This window comes from Coturnix japonica, chromosome 14 (assembly GCF_001577835.2).
Source record: "Coturnix japonica isolate 7356 chromosome 14, Coturnix japonica 2.1, whole genome shotgun sequence".
Lineage (NCBI taxonomy): Eukaryota > Metazoa > Chordata > Aves > Galliformes > Phasianidae > Coturnix > Coturnix japonica.
In genome coordinates, this window is record NC_029529.1 from 9,276,887 (window position 1) to 9,304,714 (window position 27,828).

The window sequence follows — 27,828 nt, forward strand, 5'->3', positions numbered from 1 at the left end:
CCATTGGACGCCCAGACCCCGGCACCGCCGGTTTGAACGACGGCTCTGCACGTTACTGGTTCATACTCATGTCAATCAAACTCAACGTCACTAAAGGGGCGGGGCCAAGCGGCAGATGGCTTGTGTCGTCATCGACTCGTGCGCAGACGTTGCCGGCCGCGCGGCGCATGCGCACTGCCCTCCCCCGCCGCCTCGTCGCGCCCTCTCCCCTCCCCTTGATGTGAGGCCCGGCCCGGGAAGGTCCCGCCCGCCGCGGTGCCTTGAGCCTGAGGCGGAGACGCGGCTGCGCGGGCGGTGTGGGGGTTTGCTGCTCTCCCATATCGACTTTGGGGCGGAGTAAGGTGCTGCCCCGCCTCGGGTTTCCCCCCTCTTTAGCTGAAGACCGTAAGCGTCAGCCGGCCGCGGCCTGTCCGTGTGAAGATGGCCGCCGGCCGAGCGGGTCGACGTGCATCAAGGCCCAGCAGGCCCGTGTGGGCCGACAGGGATGTGTGGAGCACTCGTACCATTCTGACTGTTTTCCTGCGGTTTTTATATTCTTACTTGTCGTTTACTTTGTGTCAGAAAGCATTCTGACAGATGGACGTGACAGAATTCCTTTGTGCCCGCTTTAAACACGAATTCAGAGCACCTTATATTCCCTTCAGAACACATGCTTGTGTCTAACTGCTCCAGCCGTGCTACTTTAAGTCAAAGCAAATGTTCAGGACAAGCCGTGGCTCGTAACAGATGTTGCTGTGTGAGCAGACGTGGTGTTTCCCGCTGTCCGTGCCTCCCCTGTGAAATACCTGCGGCTCCACAAATAACTGGCTCCAAGCACAGAGCATCTGATGCAGTCAATGCCCTTGTGTGCTGAGAGCAGGGAACCTCCTGTCCATGGTCATGAGCCAGCACATAGCTCTGAGGGCACGGCCGGGCTCTGGCTGCAGCACAGCGCAGCACTGTGGGAGCTGTAGTTTCCCAGGGCTACAAGGGAACCGCAGGCTGTGCTGCATTATGAGGAGCACTTGGTGAGGAAGTTTTCTCAGCCCAGCGATGAGAGCTGGGGGAAGATGACTGTGTGTGTGTCAGAGCAAGGAAGGGCGATGACTTCAGCAGGCAGCCTGTTGAGGAACGAGCAGTGAGGCAGCACTGCGGAGTGTTCTGCAGCAGAAGGCCTGGCAATAAGTGGTGACTGCTGGCATCCTGGGAGTCTCCTCGAGTCTCACGTGTGTCTGAGATGAGGGTGACAGTGGATTCGAGTGACGGGTAAGAGAAAATGACTGTAGCGATGCAGTTCCTACAGAGCTCCCATCCTCTCCTTTCACCCCAAAGAGAGAAGAGATTTACACCTCAATTTGTACCTCAAATAAACTCTTAGGCCAAGAGGGAAACTGAGCTTGTTGCTGTATCGTAATTTTAGCGCAAGCATGATACCAGTGCAAGTATGTAATTCTCTATTCTAGAGCTGAAGATGCTGATATAAGCTAGATATCAATAGATACATAATTTACTGTCCTGCTAGCTGTAGCTTGATTATTTAACTGTTTGGGTTTGGTTTTGTTCTAAAGCAGCCCTGATTAGGAGTCCACTGAGTCAATGTTATTTAACAGCTACAATGTAAGTTAGTTCTGCAATTCTCTGTAACTGGAATTTCTAATGGCATTGCTGTCAGCACCACCAGTTACAAGAATCCTTCCTCAGTTTCTTCTGTACTCATCTTGTGAGCAGGACAATGCACTCTGAGAGTATTGGCCAATATGAAGGTCCTTTATGTTTCTAGAGATGCTTGAAGTGCAATTAATGTAGGTTTATATCATTTTGTTCCTAAGACATGCAATTTAATTTATGGATCAGGCTGAATTGTGATAAAAAACAAACATCCTCATATTGCTTTATGGCCAGTCTTCACATACCAAGCAAACGCACACATACAGAAGCATGGATGTTGTCTTCCATTCTAGGTATGGCTCTGTCGAGTCCTTGGTTAGGATTAAGAACTTCATCAGGTTTAGGAATAGTCCTAAGTGTGAGTTATGGGGTCTTTGTTAATGTACAAAGGTAGCATTTAAAGGAAGGGAATAATAAATAAACAGATTAAATATTGGCAATCTATGAAATTGGTTTGTAAATCATGCATTACCAGTAGGCTGTTAAATATATACTATGCTGGGACAGATTTTTCTCCTGTGAAACTGTTTGAAGGAAAACAAAAAGTGAAACTATGCTCTCTATTGAATAGCATTTCTTACAAGCTCCCTATAACTTGGAAATGCTCATTCTATACATTCTTAAATGATTTAAATATTGAAAGACATCAAATAGGAATGGCTGATGAGATTGCGTTCATGCACTACTCCTATAAATAGGTCCTTAAATCCATCTCCCTTATGAGACCTTGCTCAAAAAGTGACCAGAAACACTTCTGTCAACTCCTGAGGGCTGTAAGATGTGAGATCAGAAGTTAGCACACGTAACATGATGTAGGAGGGCACATGGCTCTCCTGGATTTTGTGTACTACACAACTGTTGTTCTGAATATTTCTAAAGACTTGCATAATGTTGGCGACTGTGAAATAAACAGTTGGTTACTGCAATACAATGTAGAGTTAGTCATGATTTATCAAGTATGCAGTCCTGACATTTGGCTATGACTGATGCCCATTCAGTATAAATCAAGCAGGGAGATACGTTACGTAATCCTGGGTAAAAATACAGCAATCAAATTTCCTGGTTTAATTCAGAGAAACCTGGTTACGTGCATTTCTCAGAAATACTTACAGCTGATAGAAATTCCTGATAGAAATTGATTTTAAGAGGGCTGTTTTCCTTTCTACTCATAGAACACCAACTGCTACTGAATAACATTGGAGTAGTACTGAAATGATCTCTGGGGCTGCAGTGTGAAGAGGCTTTGGAACTGGGTTGTTGAATTTTTCCTGCATATGATCAGATAGTTTTTAATTACACGTTGTCCATAAAATTAGAAATTGTCATTTTTTAATGGGATTGATTGAATAATTTTAACGTGGTCTACTAATGTTTTTATACCATATGAATATAAAATGGGAGCCAGGGACTTGGGAAGAAGCCAAGCATTTTCTGGGACTAATAATGCAGCAAAGAAGAACTGGAGAATAAGGCAAAATCAATTGACTTTTGTCAGGTAAATTGTGGAGGAGGCAGCAAAGGAAAGAAGAGAAAGGAGCGTGTAAAAGTACACTGTCACACCCAAGCACTTCTCCCTGATGCCTCCTGAGAAACAGTGCCTGTATCTTCTGGGCAGTACTGAGTTATTAAAGAATTGTTCCTCCCTGTAAATTAAACACAAATTCCACTCTGATCCATCATGACCTACCATAAGTAGCCTGGAACAAATGCAGCTGTGCTGGTATTGGGTGCTGCTAGGTCATTTGTTGGCTAGAGTCAAATGCAAAAAGACTAGAAGATCAATGGCTGATGCACAACAAATGTGGCATCTGAGTAATCTTGGTGTTTTGCCTCTTAATTTCCCCCATGGGAATGCTGCAGTGATGAGAGCAGCATGGCATCCCAACTGAAGTCTCTGGGGAGATAATTACTGGAGCATGATGAGGGTATGCTAATTGTAGAAGGCTCTGAAGACTTGTTTTATTCCCTTAGCAGACTCTTACTGGGAGTTGAATTTAATGATAAATAATGGAAAACATCTTTTTAAATATGAAAATATGGAACTGGGGGAGAAGGAGGCTTTTTTGAATACTAAATACTCAAAACATGCAGCATTTGTTATTGTTTGAGTATTTAGATGGCTGACTATAGACACGACAATGTTTTCTTAGGGCTGTGGCTACGTCAGTGAAAATTCCTCCTGTACAAGAGAACTCTCATGGTTTTAGATGCGGGGGGAACTGAAGGGATATATATATATATTCATTTCAGCAAAGCATAAAAAAAATAGCTCTGAGTATTTTTATTTCTGTTCACTATTTGTCCTTTGGGCTCAGGCTGTAGGTGTGCCATCTCCATAAATAAAAAGTCATCAGGGAAGGGAATTGCTCAGCTGGAAATCGTAATGTTTCTCAGGCAAAAGTTTTCAGTGCAAGCAAACCTGGAGTAAGAGTGAGCAAACAAGGGGCAGGTGTTTCTGCGAAGCCTGGCTTACAGAGACCATGGCACACACTGACTATTGGTACCAGATAATCTAGACAGCTTAACCCGTTATTGATGCAGTCAGCTGAGCTTTGTATATATTGACTTGCTACTACTATTCCTCGCTGGAAAAGTGGAAAACCTGGGAAGCAGGAAAGAAAGGAAATAGAATGGAAGTATTTCTTTTCTAGTTTGGGGTAAAGGAACATCTTCAACATACATAATCCAAACACTGACACGGATGAGAACTGCTTAAAGGCTACCTGAGGGGTGTTCTGCATGTTAAAAATTCAGATGCATCATCAGAAATGAAAATAACTGCTACATAGCAAATTAATTAATATTCAAGAACGAGATCCTATTGTATGCTGTACACAAGTGAAAGAGATGATCTTTGCTCTGAAGGACTAGCAATTAAAGCACAAAGGAAGAAAACAGCAAGTATTTTCATGATACAGGATAAATGAGCAGATAATAGCACAGCTTTATTAATCTATGCATAAGCTAGTGTTTCTGTTGTCAGTAGGAAGAAAGACTGATTTCAAAGCTAAATTTAGTATTGGACCATTTATTATAATTGCCGTAAATGTGGCCCAGTCTGGATATTTTTACCCCAAATTCAATCCCAAATCTAGGCCCAAGGTTGCGGATTCAGTCCCTGGGGAGAAATGATATCCAATAATCTCTGATTACTGCAGGTCAAAGTCTGACTGTAAAGCTCAGTGCAGATATATGACCGGCTTATAAAACTAAAAGACTATGGAATAAATGAAGAATTGGATAAAGCCATTGTGGGCCATCTGAGTGGAGTTTCCTTTGCTCGTAGAGTACATGTCTTGCTCCACTGACTTCATGAGACAGGAAGCCAAGGCTTTTAAAAATCCCTAATAGGATATAAATGAAAGCAGGAGTTCTCCATGAGATCTTGTGGTGTGATGCTGGGATGTTTGGCAGTACCTATATTTCTGCTGCTGGCAGGCAATTCACTGCTTACTGTCACTCATTAGCTGAAGGAGCTGCAGAATGCCAAAGGTCTGCAGCAGGTTGCCTGCGTGCTCCCAAAGGCAGTTATGAATCACTGCAGCGTTTAGCTCCTCTCTTTTTTTAGAGCATCACAGACTGCAAAAGCCACTTTGCAGAGCGGCTGGGAATTGCAGGCAGCAGAAGTGTTTCTTGAGTTAACCCTGTGCTCAGAGAAGGCTGTTGGTTTCTCAACAAAGCATCGGGGTACAAATTACTTTTCTGTTGTCAGCTTACCTGCGTACAGTTGGTGTCCTTTCATTGTTGCCCAAACTGTCTCAAAAGGTTCATCTCACTCCCTGTTCTCCTTAGTAGAGTAGAAAAAAACTAATAAAACCACCAACTCCTGTGTTGTAAGAACTGACTGTTCACGTTTAAAGAATTTCAAGTGCTAAATATAATATTTGCAGTTCTGCATCTCAGCTATTGGCAGATTCAATAGCTGTTTGAATACAGCTAATCTCTTGGGATGCTGGCCAGGGAAGACTTCATTTAGTTTGTGTGGGAGCAGGATGCATAGCACTCCCAGAAATGGCTCTTCTAGATTTCTCCTTCATTTTCCACCTGTATAAAAGAGACAATCTATTCCTAAACAAGTAAGGAATTACAACCACCCTTCCAGGGATCACAGTCATGTCAGTTCTTTAAGATCTTCTTATTAGTATCTCCTAAGTAAGCATGTTGTGCTAGCAAGCCGGGGAAGTTAATCAAGTTTGTAGGAGCCAAGGACTGGTGCACCATTGGTATGGATAATGTATGCAGTTTCTCTTCCAGAATGTGGTTTTATTTTTTCCTAGTTCAAGGGAAAAAAGCATGTTGTCCTATTGAATCTAGAAGTGCTTTGTGAAATGTCTTCTCTCTCCAGGAAAATTGTCCAAGGACAGATTTTTGTCGTGAAGTTTTAATGAGATGTTTAGAATGAAACACAACAGAAATACTAACAAAGAAGGGGTTTAACAAACAAGGTCTGGAGTAATGGATATAACGTGATGTTCTCACCTCCAGCTGCCTACTTGGCATCTGCCAGAAGCCACTGTCGTGCTGGCAGGGACAGCAGGGCTGCAGGAGCCTGACCATCAGCTGTCCCAAATCACCTCTGTTGGGGTCTCACTGTGAACTTTTGTCCTGGTGAAGGCTGACTGTACAGCAGAAGAGGGAGCATGTGAGGAGTATGGATAAAACTTCATCTTATGGAGCCCTAACAGATCATTAAATCTCTGCACCATGTGCTATAAGGAGCGGGCCCCAAGAGACTGATATGTATTGAAGGGATTTGAGAGATCCTTTCCTAGCTCTGACCCCATTTTTCAATACCTCTCTGCAGCACAAGAGTGATGTGACTCATGCTTCCTGTTGCTGCTGTTTGATAGAGTGCAGAGGACTTCAAGTGGCACTGGAGCTGGGACCCAGGCTTCAAGTGCTATTTAAAAGCCCAAATACATCAATTTTCTTTGAGAAGCAAGGACAGGGAAGGATTGGTGTTGCAGAGTGGAAACACTTGGATGGGGCAGTTTCTGGGTTGCTATGGTGAGAGTATGTCCTGCTGTGCTCTGTTGTAACAGACATGGAAATACAATGGTTATAGTCCATTCCAGTGTCGATTTATGAGAGTTTTGGAGCACTTACTTCAGAGCATGTTCTTCTCCCCCATAGCTATAGTCACTTGTTGTCAACAAGCATTCTGTAACTCTTCCTGTATTTTACTCCTGGGAATAGAACAGAATCAGGCCCTTGGATCCAATAAACATGGAAATGGGATGAGTTTCCTTTCTATAATTTTCTTTTCTTTTGTATTTTCTTTGCCTTTTACTCCAGATTTGAAGTTGTGGCTCTGACCTTAGGTAGCTTGAGTTGCCTCTGCTTTCTCTTAGCTTTCTGCTGGCTCACCCCTATTTCACTCCTGGGAGGTGAGAACAGTGTGAAAACCAAACCCACGTTCAACCAAAGGCGCAGTCACTGGAAGTGCCCTCATACACCTTTTCCCTCTGTTTCTTTTATGTCAACATTTACAGCTGTGTACCCCATAGCAAATTAGATCAGCTTGAAAACTAATTGCTTTATCTTATTGAGTTCAAAAAAGAGTGGTTTTCAGTGGAATTGGTTCCCCAAGCCATTTCACATCTGACGAGGAGAGGGTGAGACACATCCTGTGTCAGAGCAGGCTCCGATCAATGTAACGTCATTGAATAATGACAGCTAAAGATTGGTTTTAATAATTATTTTCTTCTGTAGATAAAATATTAGCTGTCTAACCCCTTCTCCTTTAAATTGGCTTTTGGAGAGGAAACATTAGACATTGGCCTTCTCTACAGAAAAAGTATCTACTCAGATGATGGGAAAAATCATAAATAATTCCAGCACAACATGCAGAATGAATAAAGCATGCTTGAACAGCTCTGTTCAAATCTATTGTTAATTCTTTGTGTCCCCATTAGGAGTGCAGCTGCATCAGGCTGTGCTGCCAGCCTGTGGATTCACATCCTTGCAGGCCAGGAAGCTCCCAACCTTCATTAAAATGCACTTGTGTCTGTGGATGGGTGCTGGAAGCCCAGGGTGTGGCAGCCTGCAGGACCTGGAGTGGCTGCACTCACTGAGAATGTCGGGACTTTGTCATATTTGGAGGGTTTGTTTGGCTTTGTTTGCTGGCTTTGCTCTGTCAGAGTTTTGAAGAGCCTGAACCTGACCACTCCTAGCAGGACAAGTTTGGTAGCTTAGTGCTTATCAGGTGTAAAACCTGGCTCCAGCTACCTGTGACCTGTGTCGTGCTTTCAGCAGTGCTCATTTGGTCTTGTTAGATACTTTGTGATTTCACTTGGGGCTTTCTGAGGCCAAATCATCACAGAGGCTCATCACAGAGGCTGTGATGTGATCACATGTTTAATATGTTTCTCTGCCTGCTGTGAATTTTTCCTAGTCTTTTTCTCAAGCTTTTCTGTTTGTGCTTTTGTTTGTTTTAATTACACAGTTCTCATCCATATGACGCATCGTGTTTTCTACACCATGTTTATCTTCATTTTGGTGAAAAGTAGCATAATGCATCTAAAAAGGTGCATTTGTATTCATTTCTGTTGTCTGAAGACCACTGTGCCAGGTCTGGAGCTGGGAAGCAGTAGGAAGTGCGATGTAAAAATACACGTGGGCAAGGAAATGCCCAGATTTCCTTGTCTAGAGCAGGTTTAGTGCCTTGGCTCATGAAGGAAGGAAGGAAGAAAGGAAGGAAAGAAGGGAGGGAGGGAGGGAGGGAGGGAGGGAGGGAGGAAGGGAAAACAAGGTGTTAATGTGCCTGAAGTAGTAATACATGTTTCTAAAGAGCCTAGAAATAAAACCATACTTTGGGGTACTTGCACTGGAACCCATGAACTGCAGCAGTGCAGAGAAGCCAAGCAGTGGTTCAGTTGTCCCTTTCAGTGCTGGGTTTTCTCCTAAGTGTATGCCTGCATGCAAAGCTCTTGCGTTTCAAAAACTTCACTACATACACGAATACACAGCAACTAACAATATCTGAGCTTTAGAATGTAACTGAAAGCACTGGGAAGGTACAGGAGTAGTGTATGCAGGTATGCATATTGCTGAGAACTCCTACAGCACTGTGCAGTAGCCCTGAGACCAGACTGCACCAAGCATCCCATTCATGGGCTCAGCAATATAGTGCATGGCCAAAGCCTGAAGGGAGGAGAGCCAGGAAGCTGGTGGGAAGGCAGGCACTTCAGCCCACTTGCCTCAATGAAACAGGCACTGAAACTTTGTTTCTTCCACGAGGCTGTAAATCTGGAGAAGCATTGTAGATTTGTTCTTTCGGCATGTGGAGCTCATTTTTTTAGGCCAACTGAACAAAGTCTGTGTCTAGAGAGCTCAAGAAAGAGGAACAAAAGTAAACTATAAATATTCAGCTCTTGATTTCGGGTTTTAATAAATTATGAGCTCTGGGAGAAGCATTTTTTCTTTCAAATATCAAACAACTTGATTCATTTAACAATTTGGTTATATAGTGCTTGTCACCTTCCATCTGGATACAATACAGCATCTCTGGCAGCACTTTGGGATGAGAAATCCCAAAGGAACAAGGTCCAAGGGTCTAAAGAGAAGCAACCACTCCCTCGTGGATGCTGTAGGATGCATCCCTTCCTCTGCACCCATATCTGTATCTGTACAGACACAGACGTAGCTATAAATAAAACCTCTGCACAGGAGGGTCTGATCTCAGACACGATGTTCAGAGATCACTTGACCTATTTAAAAGCCACCTCTGAGCCTGGTGGCAGAGGCTGTGGGGTCTGTGGGTGTGTGTCCAATCCAACAGGCAATAGAACAGCTGGGATTCACTGTTGGCTCATACCGTTAGTGTAATCAAGAAGCAATTATTCCACCAACTTAAAAATTGCCCAGTAGTTTTAAATGCATTGAGGAGATATTCTGGGTGGATAAAAACACGACAGGACCGAGCTTGCTGTGGGTCCTGGAGCATTCAATCAAATTTGTAGATGTTAAGAAGTCCTATGTTTTCTTGAGGGACTGTACCTTAAATCCTTCTTTAAGCTGCAGATATTAGGAATAGATAAGATCATTGTCTTCTGTAGGAAGAGCTCCAGGCACGTTTCCAGGAGCAGTGCGTTGGTTCCCAAGCATTAGCTGGCAGATGTTGCTCGAGCCTCCCTTGGTTGCAGTAAGAAGTAAGAAGTGCTGCAGCACTCAGACAGCGCTGCACAGCCCTGACCTGCTGCAGTGCAGGTATAGCATGGAGCAATGGCTTCCAGTTCCTCGGATGAGCAGATCCTTTGGGAAGAAAGTCCACACAGTAAATCTAAGCATGCACTGCTCCTCCAGAGACATTTCAGTGGGGCAATGAAATACTGTTACTGTGACAAAGCAATAGCTGCTGCATTCTCCTCCAAAGCCACAAGTTTACAATCATACAACCTACTTCAAACTTATTCTCTTACTTAGAGCCAATTGTTTCAATTCACTTTTTTTCCAAAATGCTCACAACCCCAGGCTGGGAATATTTACTAGCAATGGGGTTTATAACAAAGCTATTCTTCCATGTTGCTCCAGCTGCACATGGCAGAGCCCTTTATATGCCATATAGGGCTGTGTGCCCACTGCTCTCACAGGCAGGACCCGTTAAGCTCCCTGCTCACAGCATCCTCTAGGCAATGTATTTTGTGCTCGTTTAGGGGGCTTTTCCTTTTTGGATAAAAACCCTCCAGGAGACGTGACGGTCTCGGGGCTCGAACCCGTGTCTCCGGTGCCGCCGCCCGCACGGCTCTGCCGCCCCCTGCTGCCCGCAGAGCCCGCATGGATCTCTGAAGCTGCCCCTGGTGGCAGCATCCTTAAAGAAGGATTTAAGGTACAGTTCCAAACCACCCTCAGCTCCCCCGGCTCAGTGCACGGCCACTGCCTGATGCAGGATGCACCCTGCAGGGTCTTGCTGTGGGGCTGGGCCCTGCTCCGGATGGCTGTGCTGGGGCAGTGCTGAGGCAGGGGGACCACAGAGTGCCTCCAACCTGAGCCATGCTGTGACGCTGTGATGCTGTGACTCTGTGTCGCTGTTCACGGATCTTCTAAGAGCCCCCTCACCTCCTCTGAGACAGAAAACTGGGGGAAAAAAAGGAGTTGGGGAGACTGGGGAGAAGAATGTGCAGGAAGCTGCAGGTGCCCCATCCCTGGAGGTGCCCAAGGCCAGGCTGTGTGGAGCGCTGGGATATTTTGCTGTCACACAACAGAGAGATGTGTGCATTGAAGGCCAAAATGAACAGCAGGAAAAGAGGGAAAGAGGTGAGAACCGTCTGATGAGAGCTGAGGGCAGGACTGGTTTGTTACAGCCACCCTCTGGCTTTAAAGAAGTGTGAAAGGTTGAAACAGTGGGGTCTGCTTCTCACCAGAAACATTTCTCACCAGTGTTTTCGTGTGGGTGCTCTGCTATCCTTGGCTGGGGGTCTAAGTGTCCTGGTACACGTACAGTACATCTAGAATAATACTCAGAATTAAAACGGAGAAACTCACATTTTTAAACTGATCTTCATTGTGCATCTTGACAACTGGCTGCTGTGTCTTTCTGATGAATCAACTAAACCAAAATACAATCCCACCATCAGAATTCTTCTATAGCGGATGTCCTTGGGATACCCAGTGGACAAGTTATGCCATCGGGAACAGATCGTTTTCACAGATATTTCACATAAAACCCACCCTGATTACCTGCCCCAGGGAAGAGGATCTCTTCCTCCAACCGCTCCGGGCACCGGTGATTAGCAGAACAAAGGTGAGACTCAGCACGTGTATTTAGGAAAGGAAGAAGATTGAAAAGGCACGCACCATAATGCTGAGTGCTTTGGCAATGGCAGCCATCAGGTCAGACTATGTCCGTCACCAACCCCAGCCCGGAGCAGGGGCCGTACTGTGCTGCTGCTACCTGCATCCCGCCTCGGCCACTGACATTTAAGATACGAAAGACGGGATATGAAGCCTTTTGTAACGTGGATTTATCTTTTGGAGCTTTGGGAAAATTACAGATTTGGAGCAGAGATCTCTCATAAATTTCCCAGTTTGTTGAAGTCAGTGCCGTGGTGAGCTGTGAGGCCAGCAAAGGCGAGGAGCCAGCTTACATCGGAGGGTTACATCACTGTCTCTTGTGTCATCCAGTCATCAGTCTTAAAATAGAATGCATTAAATGCCAGCAAACCCAAACTGAAGCACGTAAATCACTTGCCATAGCCCATGGCCCTACGGGGGTTCTGCCCTCCGTGTTCAGAACCTGCTGGTGTGCAGAACCTCTTCTTGGTGATGTTTGGGAACGGGGAGCCCAGCAAACACTGATATCACAAAGAATTTACTCTTGCCGTGACAGAAGTACCAGAAAACAAAACTGCTGCCCACAAAACTGAGATGGTGATGTTAGACATCGCTGGGTTTTTGGCAGTAAAATTCATGCTGTCCTACCACAGAAATTCTTGTGAATGTGGATCAGTCCATAGCTCTGGATAAATTGCATGAGTGCGGGGTTTGGTTTTGGTGGGACTAGAAGGTATCAGAAATCATCAGTTTTGCATTTTTAACTCTTAAGAGGACAGGACAGTGGGGGTTGGGTTTAAACTGAGACAGGGGAGGTTTAGGTTAGATGTTAGGAGGAAGTTTTTCACTCAGGGTGGTGACACACTGGAACAGGTTGCCCAAGGAGGCTGTGGATTTCCCATCCCTGCAGGCATTCAAAGCCAGGCTGGATGTGGCTCTGGGCAGCCTGGCCTGCTGGTTGGTGACCCTGCACACAGCAGGGGGTTGAAAGCAGATGGTCATTGTGGTCCTTTTCCACACAGGCCATTCTGTGATTCTATGATTTTTGCACTGAACCCTGAGTGCTCACCCTCCAAGTCCTTGGTTCACAGTGGGCTCAGCGATGCTCCTCACCTCTCACCAGCAGAATTTACTGCCCTACCTCATGTTTCAGGACCGATGTGCTGCTGTAAGTTTCAGGAAAAACATCCAACTTCATAATGGAGCTACAGCTGGAAAAAGGTTTAGGAAGAACAAGCAGCTCAATGTTATAAAGCTGGAGCAGTGCATGAGCGCTGTGTTTGGGCTGGCGGAGAGAACTTGTATCAGATTCTGCTTTTTCAACAAAGCAATTGAAAAGAGTTTTCATTCTTTTTGGCTGTTATTTTTCCAGAATGTGCCTGCCAGGGTAACTGTCTATATGGGGAGAGATAAGATCTGTTTTGCAAACAGAAGTATAATGAAGTTCTAGTATCTGGCATTTCCACAGCAATATCCTGGAATCCCCATAAGATAAAATACTCAGTCAGGAAGAACAACAGACATCTCCTGTGCTGTCACCACGGAGTCTCTGGCTTCAGTGTGCTTTAAAAAAGAAAAGGAATTGAGATGTCAGATTATAATTATCTGTGATGGCAACACAATACTCATAATGAGAACATGGTGCTCTTTGGACTTCAACCCAGTGTAACACCTGCTTTCTCCTCTCGCCATTCCTCTGCTATCGGAGTTACAAATAGAGCATGACCTGGAAGAGCATGGAGGCTGCATTCCCAGCAGTGTCACACCAGTGCCACCCTGCTGCCTGTGAGCCATCTGAAGGCCCTGTGCCACTGCATGGTGTGGGTTGGGCCCAAGCCAGCTCCCGTGCAGGAGATGGCGTTATTTTTCACTTTGACAACAGGAAGTCTGAGATGAGGCATTTCCCATTCGTGTTCCAGCATCACATGAACAGCCTTTAGGAAGAGTTTTGGAGAGGTAAACACAAAGGCACTGCTTACAAAGGAATGGTTTTTAACAACACTCCTGTACTCTCCAAGCTCAGCTCTGTAAACTTTGCTACAGAGCACTTAGGAAAGAATATAGAAATGATTCAGACATCGCCTGAGTTTTTCATAGGTCCTCTGCAGAGTGGTGATGTTCATTTGAAAGATCATCTTTAATTTGCACCACATGGGAACTGGGGGCAAAGGAATGTTGAATGCCCTCATCGGAGCCATGTAGAACTCCAGTGAGAGAGGTGGCTTCCTGACCTTCACCCCAGACATGGCCCCAAGCCACGTGCCAGGTGGGAATGCCTTCAGGATTATCATACTGATCTCATCACTGGCATCTCACTTGCTGCTTTTTATCTCTAATTATGCACTGACATAATTATCCTTCATTACGTAGAGTGCATGCTGTGCACCCATAGACAGGAAAATAAAACATGCAGTGCAGCTGGGGCATGCTGTATTCTGTCCAGGGGTAAAATTTAGCCACCATCATCCATTTTTAACTATTGTGTGTAATAGAAACCAACTGGGGCACTATGTTTTCTTTAGCCCTGGTGCTGTGATTTGCAGTTGATCCACAAAGCTACAAAACATTTTCATGTCTGTTCTACCGTTTTCTCCAATATTAAAGCATCTTCTGAAATAGGTGCGATAAAACTTCTACCACTAAAGCTCTGTGCTTGGTTCAAGGCCCTTTCCTATGCCGTCTACTTGTATTCTCTTCTGTGAGGATATCAATAGACAAAATATATCATCCTAGGCAATCTATGTATTAACTACTTCCTCAGTCATCAGATGGAAATCAGTTATTTACTTAGTAAGAGGTGAATAAGATTAAAGATTCCTGGCCTGAAGTCTATCACAGCCTGCTTCATCCATCAGTGAGCTTTTGGATGGAGAGGAGATTAACAGAGTGATGCATCACTGTTCAGACAGGTCCACCTGCACAATGTGGCAGTTGGAGCTGGCAGTACACCAGGATCCTTGGCGCAAACTCAGTGCCCGGAGGCTCCCACATGGTGCTCCCAGTGCTGTTATCACCAGCACTTCTAACCGTACCCTTCCTGATAGACCACATGCAATTAGCTTTATTTGTGCAAATGAGAAGTAGAGCTGTACCTTTGCTCTGAGGAGTCACGGGGCTGCAGGCTGTGAGTGCCCTGCTGTGCTTGGCTCCCAGCCCTGTGCTTCCTGCCCGCAAACAGTTCCCATGTCTGATGCCAGTGGCCTTCTGCTGGCCTACAACCCCTGCAGATAAACAAGGCATTCGATGGCAGGAGTTTATCTGACCAGATCTGTAGAGCTGATCTGTGTCAGTGCTATAAATTCAAAACTTTCTTAGCATCTTGGTCCTTCTTCAACATTTTCTCCTTTCATCTTCCCTATTGGAGTCAACCTGAAGAAGAAATGGTTCCTGGTGTAGTCTAAACCTCCTTGGTACCAGCTGAGGGTGCAAGCCTATGTTTGATACTGCTCACAAAAGGAAATTTTCTGTTGCCAAGAGCTGGCTTTCCCATTTAATTCAGCCTTCCATCCTGCTGCCAAGGGAGTGAGTGTCAGATTCCTTTGGATTTTGTTGGATGAATGATTAGATCATGCTGGTTTGAAAACTTACTAAAAAAAGGAGACAGGGCTATGTTCTTATTTGCTGGTATTGTTCTAAGCAAGTTGATACGTTCCACAAATAAAAATGTTCTTTGTTTTAAGCATAACAGCAAAAGAGGTTGGGAGGCTGAGGCTCTCCAGAAAATCCCACAGGAATTTCAGTCCAGTGCTGTGATCTGGCCCGAATGCAGTATTGCTGGTAGGAAAAAAAGATCTCCATTGTCTCCTAGCTGTTAATGTTTGACTGAAGTCTAATTTGAGACCTCCACTTTCATTCCCAGTGGCCACCTCGGGGCCACATCTCAGCTTCCAGGGAGCTCACAGTCAGGAGGAACTCGCCTGCAGAGCATTCAGCTCTTAGCAGTGCACACACTGGGTCAGAACTTCTTCGCTCATTCATATTGCCTTAAAGAGCCCTCACTCCTGTGACTGCTTACCCTCCCCATGACAGCTTGTGGTCCACTATCTGCTTGTAACCTGTGCAACCTGATGAGTTCACCATTGCACAGCATATCTGTGTGCCCAATCCTCATTCACTGCTGAGGTTTGCATCATACTTTTTCACCTGAGCCTCTTCATAAAGCAGGGCAGTACTCTTTTCTCTCTGAAAAATGTATCAGGCTTTGGACTTTAGGAATAGAAGCAGAAGGTGAACGAGCTGTTGTCTAAGGACCTCATATTTTGACACTGTGCCACAATTAATGGAGGTCTGAACCAAAATGAAAAGCAAACAACCTTAGGCAACGCAAGGTGATGATGGTAGGGAGAAATGTATGTTTTGGGAACTGCTAAATATTTCTGAGCTGCTGTCAAGCTACAGGCTTTGCTTTCCATTGACTTATGACACTGGGGTTTATTGCTCTTGGCATCAGGATGACACAGATTCTCCCAGGCATCTGATAACTAGGGAGAATCCATCTCTGTGCACATGACCTTGCATGCACTGCATACCTTACATACGCGGTCTTGTAAGCTGTGTTACTATCCTTGTTGAATAACTGCAGTAGATCTCAAGATAGAAATAACAACCAAATGTTGCATAGAAACTTTGGCTACATCTATGTGCACTGCTTAAAAGTTTGTCACATTTATCATGTTTGGGGGTTGTCACGGTGAAACTCTGGGCTTTACACCAAGCTCTAATTCTGGGTCTATTACATGTTGCTTTTGCCCAGGCAGTTCATCTCAGTTTTCCCTAATATCCATCATGTTACCTTTGGGATCAACTCTGCATTTGGAGTGCAGTCCATTTAGTGATGGTGACCAACCACCTGGGGAAACCCACAGCAGTTGTTTTACATGGCAGAGCTCATCAGGGGCAGCTTACTGCAACCACACATCAAGACAATCTTCAAAGTCAAGTCAAAATCTTCAAAATCAAAATGAGAAGCCCTTGGTGTAAGCTCACCCTCACTGCTCTGTGTGGCATCCACAAGTTCCTCCCAGCAGTAGCTTAAAATGACTCCTGATGGGGAACATCCACCGCTTCAGTATGTATCTTTAAAAATAACTACTCATTGAATATTGGCAGCAGAACAGAAGCCTTTTTCCCAAGGAACAAGGTAACACTTTTGAGAATCTCATTCTCAGGCTTGGTGTGTACCTGGAATACACATTTGCTCTGGCAAACCAAGGTTTCTGAGTGTGTTTTTCTCACACGAAGGGTTATATGTTAAGAAATATACCCCCAGAATCCTTAATCATCCAAACTCAAGCTGTAGAATTGGGTGGTTTTTCCAATTTATGTTCTTCCACAAGTAGAAGCGCTGATGCCTGGATGTTTGCCATTCATGAGGTTCTCACCTCCGCTCTGGCAAGAGTTCAAGTAGCTACATTTATAGTCACTATGAAATTTCTTTTCATCTTTTATTTGCTTCTTGCCTCTCCCTTTTCAACTCTTTAAGAAGTAAAGTCGGCATCACCACAGAGAATACCTTCCGTACGGTTTTGTTGTCCTCAATTGCTTTAAGTTGTGGCTACCAAAAGTAGTTTGGACCTGGTCTGAACTTTGGTTCAGCCTCAGGTCCATTTACTGAGCAGCCAGGTAGAGCGCATAAATTAAAAGTCACCTTCATGAAAGAGGAAAGTTTATTCTCTTTAAAATTCACATCGATGCTTTATTTTCATGGATGACTTGAAAATTCCCCTTATAAGAGAGACCCGGAGCTTTTCCTAACTGTGAAGCAGTGAAATATAGTATGATATAGATGCCAAGATATCTTAGGATGCAGAATACTTGACTCCTTCTGTTTTAATGGCTCATCTCCCGGGATGCAATCAGTGAGCTTTCTAGGTACGTTATCACTTTGATGCCCCTAAATTCTCACTGCTACCTAAGTGTGATAATACCCAACAAGAAGGCTTCTAGACTGCACAGCCTGTTCTCCTGTGGGAACCCATCAGTACTTGTGCTCCTGCACCAAGCCCCGATTTATCAGCAAACCACTCTTCTTTTGAGAGCCCTACATGCTGGAAAGCAGATTTAACTTCATTATCATCTCCTATAAAACAGGGTGACTCTGGCCAGAGAAGAAGTAGGTCGTATTAGAGAGGCTAACAAGATTATGGCCAGTTCAGTAGGACACCCAGAAGGCCACAGACTTCTCCCATGGTGCAGCAAATGCCCCGCAGCATGTTTGAAAGTGCTGAATGTTCCTAATTCAAAGGCAAGACTTAAGCTGTTGTTCCTCGGGTACAAACCTGCTGTCACCGTGAATAATGTAAAGAACAGACAATCTCATAACGGGGTCCAGGGAGTCAACAGAAAGACTGAACCAAATGATTCACATTTCCCCCTTTCCTCTTCATTCTTTACTTCTCGAAGCCCCCAGTGTCCCCAGTGGGAGCTGTACGTGCGGGACGCAGGGCTGGGCACTGACTGCAGTCCTTACCCTAAATCTTCATCAGCTGTCATCACAGCAGCAATTACATCCTCTCCACTGCCTCTAGAGGGAACAGCAATCGTGAGTCTCTAGCAGGGAGGCAGGCTGAACGCTGCTATTTCAGTCTCCTAAAAGCTTTAAAATTTCCTTAGCAACCCTGCACAAAAACTGCCCATCAGTGCAGCCAGCCGGCAGACCTGAGACTGGTGAGACAGCAGTTTAGCAGCGCTTTGCCAGATTCATCCCACTCCAAACATATTCATAGCAGTCTCATGGAAGTCCCAGGACTGCTTTGGCAGCAATTGTGCAGGATAAATAAAGCTCCCATTGTTGCAGATGATTCTGCTTTCAATTGCATGGGAATCCAGGGCAGCAGAGACTTTGACTGATAAAGGTTAGCACATTTGTACTATTTTCTAGTAAGGCAGGGCTGGAACCAACGCATTAAATAGCACCTTTTTGGAATTAGTTTTTGGGCTGTTATCAGCATTTTTAAGCAGTTAAGTCTGCACAATGATTTTTAATTTTTGTGTAACCATGCTGCCATTTGAACAAGCGTGAGTTAATGTATTCCCAGCCACAGATACATCTGGATCTCCACATAAATAAGGAGGGAGTGTTTGCCTCAAAAATCTTTGGGGAGGAGGTCATTATATCATGGGAGCATATATATCACACCAAGTGGAAGAAACAGTGCTCTTTTTGTTCTGTGCTGTGATAGAAACTCTTTCTATCTTTGAGGATGAACCATGTAGGTTCACCCGGAGCAGACCTGGTCACGACCTCTGCAAGTGTTCCTGAAAAATGTCAGTATTTCCCCGGCTGTAAATATTTCTTCTGTAGGAAATAAGTTGATACATCCCGATGTCTCTTCTCTTATGCTGCCTTAACACTGCAATAGATTTATTTGTGCCTGCATCGATTTGCTGAACTGAACTTACTTCTCCCAAGTATACAGCATGTACAGAACACAGACATAACATCTCCTAAGACAAAAAACAGCCCGTCTTTATTTACTTAACCATCTTCTTAAACTCGTCTAGAAAGAGCATGCAACCTTCCTGAACCAGAAATTTCCCCACAGTGGATGGCTGAATAATTAGCGGTGTTATTGAAAATTTAACTCCAGGAATTTGGTCTGCCTAAGCAGCATGTGGGGGTTTTTTTGAACCTAATCATGGCTCTGAAGGCAGTTTATATAAATTAGCCTCAGGATGGTAATATGATAGCAGCCGAGCTTGTTTATAACATAGACTTCTACATGGTGCAAAGTCTGAGTTTGATGGTTTATAGCAGCAATGAAAGGCATGCCTCTGCCGTGCCCTTTGATTGTCCGACTGATCCAAACCATTGAACGTTGCAAAAAAGTATAATCCACAACCATTTTATCTTCAACTCACTGTGTTGCAGCCTGTAGAACTGTTGGGGGGGAAAGGACATCATGAAGTTAAGGCATTCGGTTTTTCAGAAGTTCACCCTCCTTCACATGGGTCAAAATTAGTGTTAATGCATACAAGAGTTCCCCTGTGCCAGCACAGTAACACAGCTCTCGGGGGCATCCTGAAGGGATAGTCCCCAAGGCTTTACATCGGAACCCAGCCACACAACAGCTCGCTGCCTGCATGACTGCTGCCAGCCAGCTGGACAGTTTGCTTTCAGAAGGGAGGCAAAAAGTGGCACTGGGACTGCGAGTGAGTTGTTTGTGTTCACACTGCTCTGCACACCAGTCTCCATCTGCTGCAGTGTGGGTGCCTCTCCTGTGCAGCACTATATGCCATGGACGATCACATGTAACACTGTGTGTGCAACCTGGGGCTCATCCAAACAATACGAGTGACCAGGAGCCGCTCTGCAATGAGCATCCCTGCATTTCATCGACGTGCTCAGCACTCACTGGCGGTGTAGGCCGGGTTTATGGCCGCCATAAAGCTACACTAAAGGTCACCTGACTGCTGGATTACTACAGATGGGCTTTATGGCATATTGTTTTCCACTTCTTTGTGCCCTTCCAGGAACACAGTGTCACCTGAGATCTGCAAACGCACACAGTATGCTGCATGAACAGACTGCAGTAGGCTGCACTGACATACATGTACTGCCTTCATTGCACTGCTCAGTTTTACAGCAATCAAGGATTTACTTTTCAAAGCCCACAGCATGTTAGCAGTGCTACTTTTATAATGTCACTATGAGATGATGCTGCATGTCATTGTATGGGAGGGAGATGTGCCCTCACCCATTTGCTGCCCCATGCTCTCCATGCTGGATGAGATGCTGTTGGCAGATGAGCAGCTGTGTGCCCACATCTGGGTCCTCTCCAGAGAGCACTCTCTATGGAAGACCAGGACATTAAGGCGATAGTCCCAAGGAGTCTTTTGCTTCCCTTTAGCATTTTCCACTACCTTCCTCTATCCTCAGTTATGTGTGTATATGTTTGGTGATCACAATTACTGCCTTTCCTTCACTCTCTCAACGTCATTGACTGTAACAGTGTACATACAGTGATGTATTGTCCTGTTTGGGATGCACCAAAGCTTGAGGAGCTGGTTTTAAAAGCTTAGAGAGAAAACAGAAATTGAGATTGTCACTGTGGTGCTGACCTCTTCTATTAGAGAAAGGTACAGATCACGCGACTCTTTTTTTCCTCTTACCTCCCTGCCATATCCCTCTGTTCTCAAAGTAGCTGGCATTTCTTCCTGCACATCAGCAATGTTCTAAGAGAGCGATAACCCTGGCAGCAAACTATCTTAGGAGTGCTGGTCTGAATTTGTGTATTTTGGACTCCAGATGCAGAACCATTTTGCCTTCCTGACACAAGATTCCTCTGGAACAAAGTGAGATGACCTGCAGGTTACTTTTATCTTTTTGTGTCTTTTTTGCCTATTTGCCTTTTTGTTTTTTTCTACTTTGCAGATTAAAACGTTAAAGCTCTCCAGTCCTTCAAGGAAAAATTCAAATTTCCCCAAAGAAAAGCCAGAGTTCCTTGACATGCCTCATTTCTTGGGAACCGTTCCTGCAGGACATCTGCAATAGTTAAACATTTTTGTTTCTAGCATAAGGATTAAAGAATTGTCCCAAGCAGCCGAGCCAACACCAGGCTGCTGACTGCAAAACATCACGGAAACGCGTTCCATTTGTACCATCCTCATTCAAGTGTCTCTTGCATAGTAAAAGCATTTTGCAACACATACGGGCCACCGGGAGTTTATTCATGTCATTGTTCAATGAAGAAATGCCATACGTGAGCATCTAGAGAAGGACAGATTTCTTTAAATGCCACCAAATGTACTGTTTTGGAAAAGAATCATGTCTGCTAAGTCAAAACAAGATGACAGATCTACAAAGGCTCGTCCAAATGGAATGCCTCCTATTTTATGATGTTGGTACACAGCGTTGGAGGTGGATGTTGGTGGGACAGCAGTAGATGTTGAACCTTCCCAGTCAAATCCCATTACATGTTGGTGCTGTGTGACAGATGGCAGCAGAGGGGCACTCTGACAGCGTGGAGTCTGACATGGAAGTGTGGGTGGAGCAAAGGTGTGTCATTGAATTCCTTCATGGGGAAAAATATGGCACCCATTGACATTAATTGATGTTTGATGAATGGTTATGGAGAACAAAGAGCAGATGCAACACAGCGAGGGGGTGAGTGGTGTGTTTCAGCAGTAGCAATAGTGATGTGAACAAATCTGCTCTATCAAACAGCGTTGCTGTGCTCTTTGAATCTGTTGTAGTTTCCATAGAAATAAATAGGAGGCATTACTTTTGGAGTGACCTGATGGAAAGATGTGGTCTATGCTCTTCCTGCTCTAATAGCAAGTTTTCTTCTGTCTCCCTCTGTTTCACTGAGATGAGCCTATTTAGTATAATGTCTATGTTAATTTTTCTGTACACAAGCGTTCAATTAGTACAATATGTGTGTAATTGCTTGTTGTGTTCGCTAATCATGTGGCTAAATAATCTCTCCATAAGTAAAGCAGGAAGAATCATACACCATCAGTCAAGGAAAACATGAGTATAAGAATTCCTACAGAAAGATTCTGTGAAAGTCTTAATTCTCAAGAGAAGAGGACACACTCCATAAGCCTTGATGCTGCTGCTGCTGCTGAGCCGGCCCTTTTCTTTCTTGCCTTTGGTCCAGGCTGGTGTTTCTACAATCATCCTTGATTTTGCTGTAGGAGTATTTGCTCAGCACTACAAGAAATGGAATTCATTATTTCACTGATCAATCTGTTTTATGTTCTGTCTTTGGGAAACTGAAAGAGGTGGATTCAAAAATAACAGGGAAAGAATGAGGAAGCTCCTCCAGGCAGGGACCGGCACTGATGGAGCCAGCAGAACAGGAAGAACAACAAAATAAAGACCAATAGGCCTTTCTCGTTCATGCACGTTATTGCTATTTGTCTTCCTTGAGGTCTCGTATACCCAGGAACTCCCCCGTCAGCCCTTGCTCTCTTCAGTTTCTTGACATAATGCTTTCTGGTGGGAATTTCCAAACTGCTCTTGAAGAATTAACCTTTGAAGAGTTCTGGCTTCCTGATTATTAACACGGTGTGAAAATCTTTTTTGCAAAAGCAGTGATTTTATTTCCAGAGTAAAAGGAAAGAAAAGGCAATGAACCTGGGAGAAAGAAGAGAGGGTGAGTGTGAGCACAAGCTTTGCACGAGGTGCACATGTCTGTGCCTGTGACAGCAGTTCCCTTGCAGCACTTCAGGCTGCTCCAGCTCTCAGGCAGAAAGCTCTGAGCCAGGCACTTGTCCTGCAAAGTGACTTACAGTACACATTAAACAACTGTGCTTCTCTCCAGGGCTGTGCCCTGTCACAAGATCTGGGTCCCTGCATGAGTTTCCTCACTCCCAGGAACCCCCATCTGTGCTGTTTCATCCTTCCTCCCCAGGGCTTCCACCTACACATGGAAAATCCCTTCCCGTCTGGCAATGGGTATGGCAATGGTGCTCCCTCTCCCACCTCCTCCCACCCCCACACCCACATGGAGCTGCTTCCCTTCAGCCACTGACTTTGAACTCTGACTCTTTGGCTTTTTCCACATTGTTTGTGCAGTCCCTTAAAAACCAGCTGTGTCTCCCCGCCTGCAGTTCCTCCATGTGTTCCTCTGCTGTCATTTTGTTGTATGTATGGGATAAGACTACATCTCTACATCTCTTCTCACATGGTAGAAGATAATATAGGATGTCCCACAAATTTCTAGATAGCCAATCCTCAAGCTTTTGATTGTCATATCTCAAAAATAGCCTGTCCATATATCTAAGCACCCCCCAGCTTCCAAAAACCCATCCCTAGAGTGTAACATAATGTTATTCCAAATCAGACCAACACTCTGCCTTTAGTACTTCTCCATCACTTCCACCATCTGATGCTTAACAAAGCTCCAACACACTGGGACAAGTAGATAAATTCAGCAGTGCCTCCAGCTGGTGGCTTTACTCCTTTCCAAGGCACAGACATCTGGAGCACCAGGTCACACACTCCCGCTGCCATCAGCTCACTTTGCTAATGAGTCTGGACTGCAGCAGCCAAAGGGCTGATTCACAACTGCCTGAGCTGTGCTTACTTGGAGGGCAGCGACATCCGGCAAGAGGATGGGAAAGGTGACTAACAGCAGTGACATCTTTAGGCATATACTGACCCTTGCAATGTAGTATTTCTGTGACTCTGCAGTTGCTGACCCAGAGGGATATCCCATACAATTGTTTAGAGATGTAGGAAATGAGAACATTGGACTGGAAAAAGTTTCCTACTTCCTTGAAAGTAGCGCCTGGCTGCTGCACTGAGGAATGAGCCACAGGTTGGAAGTATCCTCAAAATGTTGAAACATCAGGACACCTTCAGGATTAAATTACACTCCTTTATTATAAATTGTTTTCAGCTCTCAAATTGTAATCTGTGGAGAGGAAGGCATCGATTGCATTGGGTTTGCAGGTCTGCAAATGTGTATGTGTAAATGTATGCATTGAAAAGGTGGACATGAGTCTTAGGGCTCTCACGACTCACACTCTGTGAGCTAAAAAGAAGTTACTGGCCTGTATTTGCCCTGTTTGCAGATGTTTTTTTGCAGAAGCTGCTGCATATATGGGAAAAAATCCTTCCATTTATCAAGACGTTACCTTGAGCATTGAGGCAGGAGGTAAAAAGAGTACTGATAACTGCAGTCTGCTAAAACACTGAAGTAGCCTCCAGAGAAGGCAGGAAAATTCAAGTGTCAGAGCGGGTTGGAACTACATGATCCTTGAGGTCCCTTCCAACCCGGGTAATTCTGTGATTCTGTGGGTTCCTACATGCATCACATCACTGAAGGCAGCAGCCTTCAACCCTGGCAAAGCACCGATGATTCTGCAAGGACTTCTTTTGCCAGGTACAATTAGGAAGAAATGTTGGAGGATATTAAATACAAATATGAGTATGTTTGGTGGGAAAGGGAAATGAAGATAGGAATCCTGCTTTTTGCTTAATGCAGTAACTGCAGACATCCATTACATTGTCTAATACCCCAAACCAAGATGTAAATGCTGACCATATACAGCCCAAACTACCCCAAAGATGTATTTTTCTTCCAGTCTTATCAAGATAATTAAATGCCTCCAGTGTGAAACAACACTCCACTCCACTGGATAGGATGGGTTACCTGCAAAGCAAGGCACTCTGAATGATGGCAGCCAGCTTTGTGCTGCAGTGTCAGCACCACCTGAATGCTTGCTGCTCACATTCAAAATACAAACCAGCTTGTATTAAATATAATTAATATTCATTGCTACACGTTGAGATTGAATAAAGGTAGTCAGATGCCACATTTGGCTTTGACTTCACCGCTGTGGAAGTGTTAATCCTCGCTCTCATCTTGCCTCCCACAGTCTGTTGCCAGTTCTACATCTATATTTCTTAAAAGCTCAGCTTACCAAACTCCCCTAAATGTGAACTACTGCTGATAATAGGAAGGAGCGCAATGATGTGATTCCACCTGCAAACAACTCTACCAGTTTCAGTTCCATTTCAGGACTGCAGCTAAATTCATCCTTCCTATTTTTAAGTCTTCAAATGGAATTGCCCCAGGGAGCCTTCCAGATGTTTATCTCTGTGCTCCCAGCCCTGCTCTTTCTATTAGTCTAATTGGTATCTTCCTCCTCTCTGCGGCACAGCACAATCCTGGCATTGCTGGTGTGAGGAACTCCTCCACAGACCCCACATATAGCAGCAGTTTTCCAGCAATTAACTCTCAGTCTTTGCTCAAATACGTGTACTGATATCTGCAGCATTCCTATTTAAATATTCCTCTGAAAGTCACGGCAAAGAGGAGGACAAGCTCGCATCTCATTTGTTTTCAATGGCTTTTATGAAGCAAGAGAGAAGATACCTTTTTTATTCTGCCCTGGAGTTTTGGCTTGCTTGTGCTTTGACCTCTTTGGCTTTGCTGGCTGGCACAGAGCATAGAGAAACCAGGGGGTGGCAGTGACAATAGGAGCTGACATCCGAACAATCAGGGGGCAAGAGTTCCTAATCCAACTTCTTCTGCATCCTATTGACCTCCGATTCCTAACAATACTTAGGAGACAACCTTCTCAGGGAAAAAAATCAACGGTCACATCCCTACCAACAACCAGAGGGCTTCAACTTCAGCCCTTTGGAACAGGAACAGCAAAGCTTCATCATTTCATTGTTCCTTTTACACACCAAAACTGAGACTTTTTTGTCTGTTGTGCTGAGAATTTCCGACCTGAAATCGCATCTCAGGACACTGAAGGACATTGCACTGCCTCTGAGATCTGCCTGCTTGGAGCTCCCTGCAGGATCAGAGCTCACATCTGAAAGTTATAAAAACAATCATGTCCTCGAGAACCTGGTTTTATTCATTGCAAAGCAAAATCTATTTTCCCAAGTTTATCTTTAAACTGTTTTTCTGTTATTAGATTCACTCGTTCTAATTTGTTCCCTTTCTAGGATCTGTTCTCTGCTGCTTACAACAAAAAGATGAATTCGCCCTATGCTGGGACATTCATCTAGAGTAAAAATGCCAACTGCAGACATCTCAGTTGCCTTGTTCTATTTAATCACTGCGAGATTTAGTGAGGTTTGCTTGTTAAACAGGCTACAAAAATAATCTTCAATACTGGAATCCGATCCATCCATGCAGACTCCGCTGACTTCATTGGGTTTACACGGGCTGATCAAATTGCAGGATCAGTTCCTACATTTGTTCTGAGCTCTGCCAGACTGTAAATACGAGATTGAAAAGAAATCAGATCCACTTCTTAATGCACGGCTGTCCAACCTTCTGGAGTGCCTGGGCCGCACCGAGTAAAGAGGAATTGTCTTGGGCCACATATACATAAGTTGCTCTGAAAGTAATGCCTCCTATTTAATTCCAGGGAAACTACAACCGGCACAAAGAGCACAGTAACAATATTTGATCAAACAAATCCTCAGCTACAAAACGCTGCTTTTCAACACAGTCACCACTGTTAGCTGCGCATCTTTGCCACTGATGAACAGCAGCCTGCATGCCATGCTTATAGAAATCTGCACCAGTGAACGTGACCCACTGTCATTGCTTTTACTCCTCCTGAACGTCATCCTTGACAACTGTTCTCAAATGTGTGTGCTGCCAAAATAACACCTATTGAATAAGGTGTGGCTGTGAAGCGAAGGTTATTTCTCTCTGCTAAGAGAGATGTTGTGAAAGTCTGGTAAAGAGACACGATCAGATTGTAGCATTGAATGCCTGACTGCAGATCTATACACGCAGGTGATGTATTTGTATGAACTGGAAATGGTGCCACAGACATAAATTGATGATATTTTTGGCAATCTTGAAAGCTATTCTCAACCCCCTTTATCAAACCGGAAGGCACAGCTGCATGTTCTTTGCTGTACAGAGCACTGTGTGTAGCCCATGTATCAAACAACATACAATTCTCTGCCATCACTTGAGTCAGCGCTGTGCAGCACTGCCCTCCCTGTGCCCTGGTTTCAGTATTAGTAGCAGTTTGGCTGTTGAGAGCAATGGCTGTGTGCCTGGGGCCACTGAGTGGGGCAGAGCCACTTCTATAGTGTGGGGCAGAGGGCAGCCTGTGGGTTGGACATACCAGCCTTAATGTATGATGGATAATTCTAACATGACAACTATTCAACATAGCTGTAGCATCACCCATGCTGATGCTATAAGAGTAAAGTTTCTGTTCTTGGTGTCTTCAAGAACCTCCTGGGGAGACAACACAGAAAGAAATCCTTTCTATGAAAGATGTGGCTTTAGGAGTCTTCTCAAAAAATATACTTTAAATCACATTGTAAAGCTTGAAACTACGGGATGCATTCAGGTGTAATGGATTTCCCACCTTTTATTATTAAGGAATAATGATTTATGTGTCTCCTTAAAAGCTAATGGTTGTTCAATTAAAGAGAAATCATTAAACCAAAGAGCTCTGAATGGTAAAGTTATCCGAAAAAGAATACTGTAATTCTGTATTTTTCCCATTTTCCTGTGAAAACAGAGCTGACGTTATGGCACAGCCTGCCTGTCTGTCAGACACCAACATAAAGTAATTAATGAGGGGGTAGATGACTGAAATATTAAATAGCTGCAAACTTTGTGGAAACTACCGGCTAATTCATTAATCACAGAATAAATTCAGTTTGGAACAGCTCCCAACAACCACTGGATCCAGCCCAGAGAAATACTGGATCCATTTGAAGCTATTTATCACTTGATGGAAACAAAAACCATAGAAATCATGGGTTACTGCAAGATTTTGAGGGTTAGAAAATGTGGAAAATACATTCATAGGGCATGAAATGTTGTCTAGATACGGTGTCCTGAGATCCGCCTGGGTAAAGTGCAGGCAAAGCATCAGAAGGGGATGGACCAAGGAGGTGGACCAAGCAGACGGACCAAGGAGATGGACCAGGGAGATGGAGAGCTTCTGGCAACAGCGAGCATG

The 27,828-nt window shown here is 44.5% G+C and overlaps 1 long non-coding RNA gene across 1 annotated transcript; it reads left to right on the top strand.

The window, feature by feature from the left end:
• The first annotated feature begins 48 nt into the window (after positions 1–48).
• Positions 49–27,303, top strand: LOC107320842. Its single transcript, XR_001558395.2, has 2 exons — positions 49–1,245; positions 20,792–27,303. It is a non-coding gene; the product is annotated as an uncharacterized LOC107320842 (long non-coding RNA).
• Positions 27,304–27,828: the final 525 nt, after the last annotated feature.